Raw genomic sequence first — 13224 nt, 5'->3', positions numbered from 1 at the left:
TTATTACAATATATTTCTTATTTTGTGTGTATTAAAATTTTTCCATAATGAAAAGCAAAAAAAGAATAGAACAAATATAAGTTATGTGCCTTACGTGAGAAAATAAGACTTTGTTAAAAGACATTATAGAATACCTAAATAAATTGGAATATATCCCATATTAATGGACTCAGAGACCCCCAAGTCTGCCAATTCTCATAATTAATTTACTTATCTAAAGCAATTCTAATAAAACCCTGACTTTTTTGATGAATTGATTCTAATATTTGTATGCATAAACAAAGATCAAGAGTAGCTAAAACACTCTTGAGGAAGAAAAACGTGGATAGGGTGTATGAGTGGTGTTGGAGGGATCTTGCTACCCTGGATATTAAGACTCATTATAAAGTTACAGTAAGTAAAACAGTGTGAAAATGGCACAGGGATAGAGAAATTGACTGATAGGACAGGATAAGTAACTTCCAAATATATCTACACACATATAAGGAAACATATATAATGAGGTGGCAGATTACTGGGGGGGAGGGGAAGCACCAGTTAATAAATGGTGCTGGAATAATTAATTATTCAAATGTAAAAAATAGAATTGGATCCCTACCTATATATCATATTCAGTAATGATTTCCAGATACGAACACTAAAATTCTCTTTAGAGAAAGAAGAAAAATTTTCTGACTTAGAGTTACAAGGAATTATTTTTAAGATACAAAATCACTAACCAGAAAAGAAAAGATTTATACATTTGACTACATTAAAAATAAGAACTTCTCTTTATTAAAAGGTAATACAAACAGAATGAAAATACAAGCCACAAATGTAGCAAAGATTATTATTAAAAAAATTTTTTTTTAATGTTTATTTATTTTTGAGAGAGAGAGAGGTGCAGAGTATGAGATGGGGAGGAGCAGAGAGAGAGGGAGACAGAATCTGAAGCAGGCTCCAGGCTCCCAGCTGTCAGCACAGAGCCCTAAGCGGGGCTTGAACTCATGAATTGTGAGATCATGACCTGAGCCAAAGTTGGATGCTTAACTGACTGGGCCACCCAGGCATTCCAGAGTAAAGATTATTTGTAACACTCATAACAGCGAAAGATCATTGTGGAGAATAAATAGAAAACCCCTATAAATTAACAACCCAAGAGAAAAATGGCCAAATTACAAGAACAGCCATTGCCAGATGAAGAAACATAAGTTGCTAATAATCATATGAAGTCTTTTTATACATCATAGTAATCAGGGAAATGCAAAATTTAGGTCGCAATGAAATACCTTTTGATGCTGACCAAATTGGCAAAAATTAAGGTCTGTTAATTTAATTGTTGGTAAATAAGGCAAAAGTGGTGAAAGAACTTTGAAAAACATTATGTAGTATTCTGTAAGGTTTTCATACTTCATGGCTTAGAAAATCCATTTTTTAGTGATACATCCCAGAAAATCTCTGCACTGATGTGCAAGGAGACATGTTAAAAGTGCTCATAGCAGGGGCGCCTGGGTGGCTCAGTCGGTTAAGCGTCCGACTTCAGCTCAGGTCACGATCTCGCGGTCCGCGAGTTCGAGCCCCGCGTCGGGCTCTGGGCTGATGGCTCAGAGCCTGGAGCCTGCTTCCGATTCTGTGTTTCCCTCTCTCTCTGCCCCTCCCCCGTTCATGCTGTGTCTCTCTCTGTTTCAAAAATAAATAAACTTTAAAAAAAAAAAAAAAAAAAAAAAAAAAAAGTGCTCATAGCAGCTCTGATCCTAATAGAAAAAGGAAGGAAGGGAGGAAGGAAAGAAGGAAGGAAGGAAGGAAGGAAGGAAAGAAGGAACAAAAAGAAACAACATGATCGGTGATAGAATGTATAAATAAATTGTGGTATTTACCACTGATGCATGATGAAATACTGATAATGTGTACGTTAGTGAAAATGAACTATAGCAATATACTATATGGATGGTTCTTGGAAATATATTGAATGAAAAAAGCAAGTCTAGGTTGCTATAGTGTGATTATTTTTATAGAGCTGTAAAACAAAATTAAGGAATATTTTGTTTATCCTGTGTAAAATTTTATGTAAAAAAGCAAGACCTTGGTTAATTTTAAAAAATTCAGCAATGTTCTCTCTGTAGAGAAGCAGTAGAATAGAATGGGGGAAGCACAGACGCAGATGCAGTGGTGTTAATAATGTTCTTCAACTGTGAGGGAGAGGAAGGGGGAAAAATGTTACAGAGAGGGAGTGAGGCAAACCATAAGGACTCTTAAATACTGAGAACAAACTGAGGGTTGATGGGGGTGGGGGAGAGGGGAAAGTGGCTGATGGGCATTGAGGAGGGCACTTGTTGGGATGAGTACTGGGTGTTGTATGGAAACCAATTTGACAATAAACTATATTAAAAAATAATAAAAATAAAAAGTAATTTTGTCCTTAAAACAATAATGTTCTTCAAATGGGAGGTGGGTTCAGTGGTTCAGCTAAAACATTTGTGTATCAAATAGACATTATCAAAAATAGGGAATCTATTGCTTTAGAAAGTTATATGTTCCTGTTAGTGAATGTAAATCTTCATTAACTCTAACATTCGCCTAGGATTTTTCAAAGTCTCATTTTTTTCAAGTCTTTAAATATTTGGTTAAGAATACAAAGTAATTTGGTGCTCCTTAAAGTAAACTTCTCAAAGATTCTTTATCTTGGAAATAGGCAATAGGCTGTGCCTTATCTTTTATAGATTAGAACTGGAATTTGATTTTTTTAGTGGGATAAACAAAGGAGTAGTGTTATCAAAAGCTCATCCTATTTATATAAAACCTTTATATGCGGCCTTAGAAAATTCTTAGAAATCTTTATCCATTCTAATATTGGGATATTATATATAATCAAAGAAAGACATTTTCTAAGTATAGAATGACTATTAAAATGTTTAATAGTTTCAAAAGCATACTGGAATAAAGATAACAATGTGAATGGTAGCCTGAGGTGGGAGAAACCAGAGGTCAAGAAAGCTCACTTCTAATCTCTGATCTTGTATTTCCTTTTGTGACCTGGGGAAAAAAATCATGATATCATGTCTAAGTATTTTTTAAAATGTATAAAATAATACACTAATTCTTTACCGACATATCTTTGAGTTGTTGTCAGGCCAAGACAAGATAATGTAAGTTAAAATTAAAAATGTTGTACGCTTGTAACTAGAAAGATTTTGATTAACTTTCCTGGCATTTTTCAGTTTTACTTTCTCCTTGTGTGTTGAATCGCTTTTTCCTCTTAGAACCATATATTTTTAGTGGTATTAGCTGATGGCTATAATCATGTTATCTCCCTATAATTTATTTTACATAATTCTATAGTTGTCATAATTAACATTTGAAGATATTGAAGAAAATATTCTTTTCTCCTTAGAAACGAAAAAAGTGAATTTTAAAGATTTCATTGATACAATGATGACCAATACGGAACGCTTCTCTGAAAAATTATGTAAGAACATCACATTTTGTGCTTTTATTTACTTTTTCAAGTTTATTTATTTATTTTGAGAGACAGAGAAAGAGCAGGGGCAGGGCAGAGAGAGAGAAAGGGAGAGAGAGAGAATCCCAAGAAGACTCCACACTGTCAGTTACAGAGCCCAGTGCACAGCTCGATCTCACAAACCATGAGATCGTGACCTGAGCGGAACTCAAGAGTTGGACACACTTACCCGACTGAGCCACCCACCCCAACATATATTGTGCTTTTAGTGGACCAACTGGTGTGACAAACTTTAGAAGAGTGTAGCAGACTAGAAGAGGTAGTCATCCTGTAGATCATCAGCCAAACAGATGCCTGGCTTACTGCTGATGTTTGGTTTCAATCTTCTCTGTTAATGATTTCTAAATCTCGAGCACTTCCATGTGCAAATGAATTGAAAGTTTTTACGAGCTTCCTGTTTATCCTCACACTTACTATAAAGAGCTAGAACCGTGTATATAAAATTCCTTTTCGGAAGATGTAAAACGTCTTCCCAATTTGGGGAAGTGATGCCATCTAGTGACTAGCGCTGAGTACTCATATGCAGAATTTCCTCTTTCATTTGTTTATATATTTTTTTCCATCTTCCAATTTATTCAGTAATATTTACTGAGCCATTGTTATATATGCTTTCTGTTAAGCTGATGAGCTGTTAAGATGAGAAAGACAGTCTTGGCCACTCAGAAGCTCACTGTAAAGAAATACAAGGTCTTATATGTACATTTTAAATGGAGTGAAGCTAGTTTAAAAATTGAAGCGAAAAGTAGCATTTTGTTATTTTGTGCTTAGCTGTTGGGTAATAGTGCATTTTAAGTAACAGTTATTTTACCTTACACTAGAAATCAATTTAATTTGCTTTCTATACAAGGTGGAACATAATAGATTAATTGGATGAAGAGATTATTTGCATTGTTAGTCACTTCATTTATCCTAGGAATTTTAGTTTCGTGGAGATAAAAAGTTTTTGTTTTTGTTTTTAAACATTTTTATTATTTTTGAGAGACAGAGAGAGCACGAGCCGGGGAGGGGCAGAAAGAGACAGAAACACAGAATCTAAGCAGACTCTAGGCTCTGAGCTTGTCAGCACAGAGCCCGACGTGGGGCTCGAACTCACAAACAGTGAGGTCGTGACCCAAGCCGAAGTAGGATGCTTAATCAACTGATCCACCCAGGCACCCCGAGTTAAAAAGTTTTATTATCACGGAGTTGTATAGTATATTATCTTACTCGTATCTATAGTTAAATTTCCTTTCTTGTTGTTAAATATTGCACATTTATATTCACTGCTTTCCTTTTTTCTTCATCTGGCTGCTCATTTCTTCACCAGACAGCTTATTGGTTCTGTATACCTCATTGGGACCTTCTATCCATTTATCCCTCAACTTTGTCCTTACCCACCAGTCTCCCTGTTTTCACTTTTCTTCCTTATCCACTTGAAAATCACTGGTCTGTGTACCTCGAATACCCTACAGTCTTCAGTACCCTAAATTGCCCTTTGGTTGCACCTGTCTTACAAAACTCCCAACCCTGGCTTTTCCTCGTGGCTGACATCATTTCTAGAGAAAATTATATAGCTCAGCAGATTGAACACTTTGAAATCTTGACCATCAGTGTCTGGTGGCCCTCAGCACTACCTAGGAATTATGTGATTCCCACCCTCTCCCAGTTAGTTTATTCTTTTACTCTCTGAAATAACTAATTAACAATCTCCATTCTCTCAAACTTCCATTCCTACTCCAACCTTAGCCCTTCTCACATTTAGCAGATAACTTAGCCTTTATAAGGAAAATAGAAGCCTGTCACTATTTTGAGGACGTTAAGATATTTCCCAATATTTTCTCCTAAAAGTTTTTAAGTATTTCTTTTTCATAGTTAAGTCTTTAATTCACCTGAAATTGATTTTTATGTTTAGAGTGAAATTGGGATCCAATTTAATTTTTTTCCATAAAGATATTAGCTGGTGACAGTTTTATATTAATTCTTTGAGATTTATGTATTATATAAATTGATTTGGAACCTGACACTCACACATGATGGCCTTGGGATTTAGGTTATCATTGGAGATTTTATTCCTTCTAGTCATACCTCTGGCAGAGAACAGGCTTTCTTCTTGAATTCCTAAAAAGGTGACTAAAGTGTTTTTATTAATAATTTTCAGATGGAAAGATTTTCCGGGGCCCTGTCTTTTTTGGGAAAAGTTTTCAATTAGCAATAATCGCGCCTCGGATAAACCTCATTGGCTATGATACTGCCACTGTGCAAAGCTGGGCCCTGTCTTTTTTTTGTTTGTTTGTTTTGTATTAAATTTTTTTTAAATGTTTATTTATTTTTGAGAGAGCAAGAGACAAAGTGCGAGCAGCAGATAGGCAGAGAGAGAGGGAGACACAGAATCCGAAACAGGCTCCAGGTTCTGAGCTGTCAGCACAGAGCCCAATGGGGGACTCGAACTCACAAACTGAGAGATCGTGACCTTAGTTGAAGTCGACGCTTAACTGACTGAGCTACCCGGGCCCTGGTGTTAAGTACGCACCTCTATAATTCTAGACTTGTCTGTATCAAGTAATAACAATAATACTTATTATATTACTCACATTTATTGAGGGTTTACTATGTGCCAGTACTGTTCTAAATAATTTTTATTTATTAACTCACTTAATTCTCACATCAACTCTATTATTTTTATTTTATGGATGGGAAAACCACAGCACAGAGGTTAAAGAAGTCACATAGCTAGTATGTGGTAGAATTAAGATTAGAACTCGGGTAGAGTGGTGCCTGGTTGGTTCAGTCAGTTGAGTGTCCGACTTTTGATTTTAGCTCAGGTCATGACCGCAGCGTTGTGAGATGGAGCCCCACATCAGGCTCTGTGCTGGGCATGGATCCTGCTTAAGATTCTGTCCTGAGAGGCCCTTTGTCAGCTTGGCAGAGTGGTGCCACCCCAGAACCCGGGTGTGTGGAGTGGGATCCTTTAAGACGTTGGGGTTTGAATCCCAGCTGAGTGCCTGGGAGGTGCAGGAGACTGTGGAGCGGGACAAACTGACCAGATCGTGCCTGTGCTGTGCTGTGAGGGCTGCCTGAACAGGGTGGTTTGGTCTAGGGAGGAGAAACTGCGACGATGCCATTTTCCTCCAATCACCAACATGGTGGGGCTTCAGGGAACAGGACAGCAGGCCCCCAGTGGAGGTTGGACTGCTTACACCAAACCCTGCCTCACCATGCCTGGCAACTGCATATCTGCTGGAGGGAGAATTGACCCTTACCCAACCAGAGGGTCCCTCCTCCAGACCAGCACAACCACTGGTTCCAGGGCACCATCGGACAACGGTCCGGCAGTTTTTCATTTTCTGATTTGATTTTTGGAAATACATATTTTCTTTTCTTGTCTTTTCTCCTTCTTCTTCTTCCTTCCCTTCTCTATTCTGGTTGTTAATTTGTTTAAGCAGGCATTTTTAATCTATGCATTTTACACCTCTTCTGTATCTCCTCCTTCTTTATTTTTCTCTCTCTCTCTAGATTAAGCCATATAGTTTCTCTGATTCTCTGCCTGCTCAATTTTTTTTTCTCTTTCCCTGCTTCTGTCATTTCCCTCTTTCTATGGGATAAGGCTTCTTCCACCCCCTCCCCTTTTTAATTTTTTCCAGGGTTACTTCAATGAACAAATCAAAGCACGCCTGGTGGAAAGTCCAAACCACCAGTGCGAGTAGGGGTATAAAGCAACCAGAGTCACAACAACAGAGAGCATGTGACACACTCCAAAAACACCTCCTGAAGGGTCAGGCCCTGGATAGTATATGACCCCTTTTTAACATAGTAGTACTCACAGGGGCAGGACACATAACAAACTATTAAAACACGTAAAAGACAGAAAACTAGACAAAATGACTAGACAGAAGAATTCTCAAAAATTCTAGGAAGAAATGACAGCCAGAAAAATTGCTCAAAACAGATATAAACAATATATCTAAACAAGAATTTGGAATAATAGTCATAAGACTAAGAGCTGGGCTTGAAAAAACTATAGAAGACAGCAGAGAATCTATTGCTGCAGAGATCAAGGACACAAGAGATAGTCATGATGAATTAAGAAATGCAGTAAATGAGATGCAAAATAAACTAGATGCAGAGACAGCAAGGATGAAGGAGCAGAGGGAAGAATAAGTGAAATAGAAGATAACATGGAAAATGATGAAGCTGAAAAAGAGAGAGAGAGGAAAATATTAGACCACGAGGGGAGAATTAGAGACCTAAGTGATTCAATGAGATATAATAATATCTGTATCATAGGAATTCCAGAAGGAGAAGAAAGAGACAGGGGCAGAAGGTTTGTTTCACCAAATTATAGTTGAGAGCTTCCCTAATCTGGGGGAGGAAGCAGACATCCAAGTCCAGGAGGCCCAGAGAATTCCCTTCAGAATTAACAGAAGCAGGTCAGCCCCAAGGCATGTCATAGTGAAATTGGCAAAATACAAAGATAAAGAGAGAATTCTGAAAGCAGCTAGGGACAAACGGGCCTTAACCTACAAGGGCAGACACACAAGGGTAGTAGCAGACCTGTCCACTGAAACTTGGCAGGCCAGAAGGGAGTAGCTGGAAATATTCAATGTGCTGAATAGGAAAAATATGCAGCCAGGAATCCTTTATCCATCAAGGCTGTCATTCAGAGTGAAAGGAGAGATCAAGGCTTTTCCAGACAAACAAAAACTGAAGGAATTCATGACCACTAAACCAACCCTGCAGGCACTCTGTGAGTGGAATGCTGCAAAGACTACAAAGGACCAGAGACATTGCCACAATCATGAAACCTACAGATAACACAATGACACTAAATCCATATCTTTCAGTCATAACTCTGAATGTAAATGGGCTAAATGCCCCAATCAAAAGGCATAAGGTATCAACATGGATAAAAAACCAAGTTCCATCTATATGCTGTCTACAAGACACTCATTTTAGACCTGAGGACACCTGAAAATTGGAAGTGAGGGGATGGAGAACCATATATCATGCTACTGGAAGTCAAAAGAAAGCTGGAATAGCCATACTTATATCAGACAAACTAGATTTTAAAGTAAAGACGGTAGCAAATGATAAAGAAGGGCATTATTGTCATAATTAAGGGGCCTATCCATCAAGAAGAGATAACAATCGTAAATGTTTATGCCCCCAACTTGGTAGAACCCAAATTTATAAATTAATCACAAACATAAGCAATCTTACTGATAATAATACGGTAATTGTAGATGACTTTATTTTTTTTCAATATATGAAATTTATTGTCAAATTAGTTTCCATACAACACCCAGTGCTTATCCCAAAAGGTGCCCTCCTCAATACCCATCACCCACCTTCGCTTCCCTCCCACCCCCCATCAACCCTCAGTTTGGTCTCAGTTTTTAAGAGTCTCTTATGCTTTGGCTCTCTCCCACTCTAACCTCTTTTTTTTTTTCTCCTTCCCCTCCCCCATGGGTTTCTGTTAAGTTTCTTAGGATCCACGTAAGAGTAAAACCATATGGTATCTGTCTTTCTCTGTATGGCTTATTTCACTTAGCATCACACTCTCCAGTTCCATCCATGTTGCTACAAAGGGCCATATTTCATTCTTTCTCATTGTCACGTAGTATTCCATTGTGTATATAAACCACAATTTCTTTCTCCATTCGTCAGTTGATGGACATTTAGGCTCTTTCCATAATTTGGCTATTGTTGAGAGTGCCGCTATAAACATTGGGGTACAAGTGCCCCTATGCATCAGTACTCCTGTATCCCTTGGGTAAATTCCTAGCAGTGCTATTGCTGGGTCATAGGGTAGGTCTATTTTTAATTTTCTGAGGAACCTCCACACTGTTTTCCAGAGCAGCTGCACCAATTTGCATTCCCACCAACAGTGCAAGAGGGTTCCCATTTCTCCACATTCTCTCCAGCATCTACAGTCTCATGATTTGTTCATTTTAGCCACTCTGACTGGCGTGAGGTGATATCTGAGTGTGGTTTTGATTTGTATTTCCCTGATGAGGAGCGATGTTGAGCATCTTTTCATGTGCCTGTTGGCCATCCGGATGTCTTCTTTAGAGAAGTGTCTATTCATGTTTTCTGCCCATTTCTTCACTGGGTTATTTGTTTTTCGGGTGTGGAGTTTGGTGAGCTCTTTATAGATTTTGGATACTAGCCCTTTGTCCGATATGTCATTTGCAAATATCTTTTCCCATTCCGTTGGTTGCCTTTTAGTTTTGTTGGTTGTTTCCTTTGCTGTGCAGAAGCTTTTTGTCTTCATAAGGTCCCAGTAGTTCATTTTTGCTTTTAATTCCCTTGCCTTTGGGGATGTGTCGAGTAAGAGATTGCTACGGCTGAGGTCAGAGAGGTCTTTTCCTGCTTTCTCCTCTAGGGTTTTGATGGTTTCCTGTCTCACATTCAGGTCCTTTATCCATTTTGAGTTTATTTTTGTGAATGGTGTGAGAAAGTGGTCTTGTTTCATTCTTCTGCATGTTGCTGTCCAGTTCTCGCAGCACCATTTGTTAAAGAGACTGTCTTTTTTCCATTGGATGTTCTTTCCTGCTTTGTCAAAGATGAGTTGGCCATACATTTGTGGGTCTAGTTCTGGGGTTTCTATTCTATTCCATTGGTCTGTGTGTCTGTTTTTGTGCTAATACCATGCTGTCTTGATGATTATAGCTTTGTAATAGAGGCTAAAGTCTGGGATTGTGATGCCTCCTGCTTTGGTCTTCTTCAAAATTACTTTGGCTATTTGGGCCTTTTGTGGTTCCATATGAATTTTAGGATTGCTTGTTCTAGTTTCGAGAAGATTGCTGGTGGAATTTTGATTGGGATTGCATCGAATGTGTAGATAGCTTTGGGTAGTATTGACATTTTGACAATATTTATTCTTCCAATCCATGAGCATGGAATGTTTTTCCATTTCTTTATATCTTCTTCAATTTCCTTCATAAGCTTTCTATAGTTTTCAGCATACAGATCTTTTACATCTTTGGTTAGATTTATCCCCAGGTATTTTATGCTTCTTGGTACAATTGTGAATGGGATCAGTTTCTTTATTTGTCAACTGATGAATGCAACTGTTGAATGCAACTGATTTCTGTACATTGATTTTGTATCCTGAAACTTTGCTGAAATCATGTATCAGTTCTAGCAGACTTTTGGTGGAGTCTGTCGGATTTTCCACGTATAATAACATGTCTTCTGCAAAAAGTAAATGCTTAACTTCATCTTTGCCAATTTTGATGCCTTTGATTTCCTTTTGTTGTCTGATTGCTGATGCTAGAACTTCCAACACTGTGCTAAACAACAGCAGTGAGAGTGGACATCCCTGTCGTGTTCCTGATCTCAGGGAAAAAGCTGTCAGTTTTTCCCCATTGAGGATGATGTTAGCTGTGGGTTTTTCATAAATGGCTTTTATGATGTTAAAGTATGTTCCTTCTATCCCGACTTTCTCGAGGGTTTTTATTAGGAAAGGATGCTGAATTTTGTCAAATGCCTCTTCTGCATCGATTGACAGGATCATATGGTTCTTATCTTCTCTTTTATTAATGTGATGTATCACATTGATTGATTTGCGAATGTTGAACCAGCCCTGCATCCCAGGAATGAATCCCACTTGATCATGGTGAATAATTCTTTTTAGAAGCTGTTGAATTCGATTTGCTAGTATCTTATTGAGAATTTTTGCATCCACATTCATCAGGAATATTGGCCTATAGTTCTCTTTTATTACTGGGTTTCTGTCTGGTTTAGGAATCAAAGTAATACTGGCTTCATAGAATGAGTCTGGAAGTTTTCCTTCCCTTTCTATTTTTTGGAATAGCTTGAGAAGGATAGGTATTATCTCTGCTTTAAACGTCTGGTAGAACTCCCCTGGGAAGCCATCTGGTCCTGGACTCTTATTTGTTGGGAGATTTTTGATAACTGATTCAATGTCGTCACTGGTTATGGGTCTGTTCAAGCTTTCTGTTTCCTCCTGATTGAGTTTTGGAAGTGTGTGGGTGTTTAGGAATTTGTCCATTTCTTCCAGGTTGTCCAGTTTGCTGGCATATAATTTTTCATAGTATTCCCTGATAATTGCTTGTATCTCTGAGGGATTGGTTGTAATAATTCCATTTTCATTCATGATTTTATCTGTTTAGGTCCTCTCCCTTTTCTTTTTGAGAAGCCTGGCTAGAGGTTTATCAATTTTGTTTATTTTTTCAAAAAACCAACTCTTGGTTTCATTGATCTGCTCTACACTTTTTTAGATTCTATATTGTTTATTTCTGCTCTGATCTTTATTATTTCTCTTCTTCTGGGTTTAGGCTGTCTTTGCTGTTCTGCTTATATTTCCTTTAGATGTGCCGTTAGATTTTGTATTTGGGATTTTTCTTGTTTCTTGAGATAGGCCTGGATTGCAATGTATTTTCCTCTCAGGACTGCCTTCGCTGCATCCCAAAGCGTTTGGATTGTTGTATTTTCATTTTTGTTTGTTTCCATATATTTTTTAATTTCTTCTCTAATTGCCTGGTTGACCCATTCATTCTTTAGTAGGGTGTTCTTTAACCTCCATGCTTTTGGAGGTTTTCCAGACTTTTTCCTGTGGTTGATTTCAAGCTTCATAGCATTGTGGTCTGAAAGTATGCATGGTATGATTTCAATTCTTATATACTTATGAAGGGCTGTTTTGTGACCCAGTATGTGATCTATCTTGGAGAATGTTCCATGTGCACTCGAGAAGAAAGTATATTCTGTTGCTTTGGGATGCAGAGCTCTAAATATATCTGTCAAGTCCATCTGATCTAATGTATCATTCAGGGCCCTTGTTTCTTTATTGACTGTGTGTCTAGATGATCTATCCATTTCTGTAAGTGGAGTGTTAAAGTCCCCTGAAATTACCACATTCTTATCAATAAGGTTACTTATGTTTGTGAGTAATTGTTTTATATATTTGGGGGCTCCTGTATTTGGCACATAGACATTTATAATTGTTAGCTCTTCCTGATGGATAGACCCTGTAATCATTATATCATGCCCTTCTTCATCTCTTGTTACAGCCTTTAATTTAAAGTTTAGTTTGTCTGATATAAGTATGGCTATTCCAGCTTTCTTTTGACTTCCAGTGGCATGATAAATAGTTCTCCATCCCCTCACTCTCAATCTGAAGGTGTCCTCAGGTCTAAAATGAGTCTCTTGTAGACAGCAAATAGATGGGTCTTGCTTTTTTATCCATTCTGATACCCTATGTCTTTTGGTTGGCACATTTAATCCATTTACATTCAGTGTTATTATAGAAAGATATGGGTTTAGAGTCATTGTGATGTCTGTAGGTTTCATGTTTGTAGCGATGTCTCTGGTACTTTATCTCACAGGATTCCCCTTAGGATCTCTTGTAGGGCTGGTTTAGTGGTGACGAATTCCTTCAGTTTTTGTTTGTTTGGGAAGACCTTTATCTCTCCTTCTGTTCTAAATGACAGACTTGCTGGATAAAGGATTCTTGGCTGCATATTTTTTTCTGTTCATCACATTGAAGATCTCCTGCCATTCCTTTCTGGCCTGCCAAGTTTCAGAAGAGAGATCAGTCACAAGTCTTATAGGTCTCCCTTTATATGTAAGAGCACATTTATCCCTCGCTGCTTTCAGAATTTTCTCTTTATCCTTGTACTTTTCCAGTTTCACTATGATATGTCATGCAGAAGATCGATTCAAGTTACGTCTGAAGGGAGTTCTCTGTGCCTCTTAGATTTCAATGCCTTTTTCCTTCCCCAGATCAG

The 13224-nt window shown here is 37.9% G+C and overlaps 1 long non-coding RNA gene and 2 pseudogenes across 2 annotated transcripts in view; 1 reads left to right on the top strand and 2 right to left on the bottom strand.

The window, feature by feature from the left end:
- LOC145715120 (uncharacterized) overlaps nucleotides 1-13224 on the bottom strand; it is a 353021-nt gene that overhangs the window by 74603 nt on the left and 265194 nt on the right. The gene's annotated exons all lie outside the window — the stretch shown is intronic.
- Nucleotides 1-13224, top strand: part of LOC144615413 (EF-hand calcium-binding domain-containing protein 13-like) — a 98892-nt pseudogene that overhangs the window by 56646 nt on the left and 29022 nt on the right.
- Nucleotides 5615-5741, bottom strand: LOC144614432 (U4 spliceosomal RNA; annotated as a pseudogene).

Source organism: Panthera onca (assembly GCF_046562875.1).
Source record: "Panthera onca isolate mPanOnc1 chromosome E1 unlocalized genomic scaffold, mPanOnc1 haplotype 2 h2.Chr16_ul_10, whole genome shotgun sequence".
NCBI classification, from domain to species: Eukaryota; Metazoa; Chordata; class Mammalia; order Carnivora; family Felidae; genus Panthera; species Panthera onca.
This window is presented reverse-complemented; position numbering and strand designations above follow the sequence as displayed.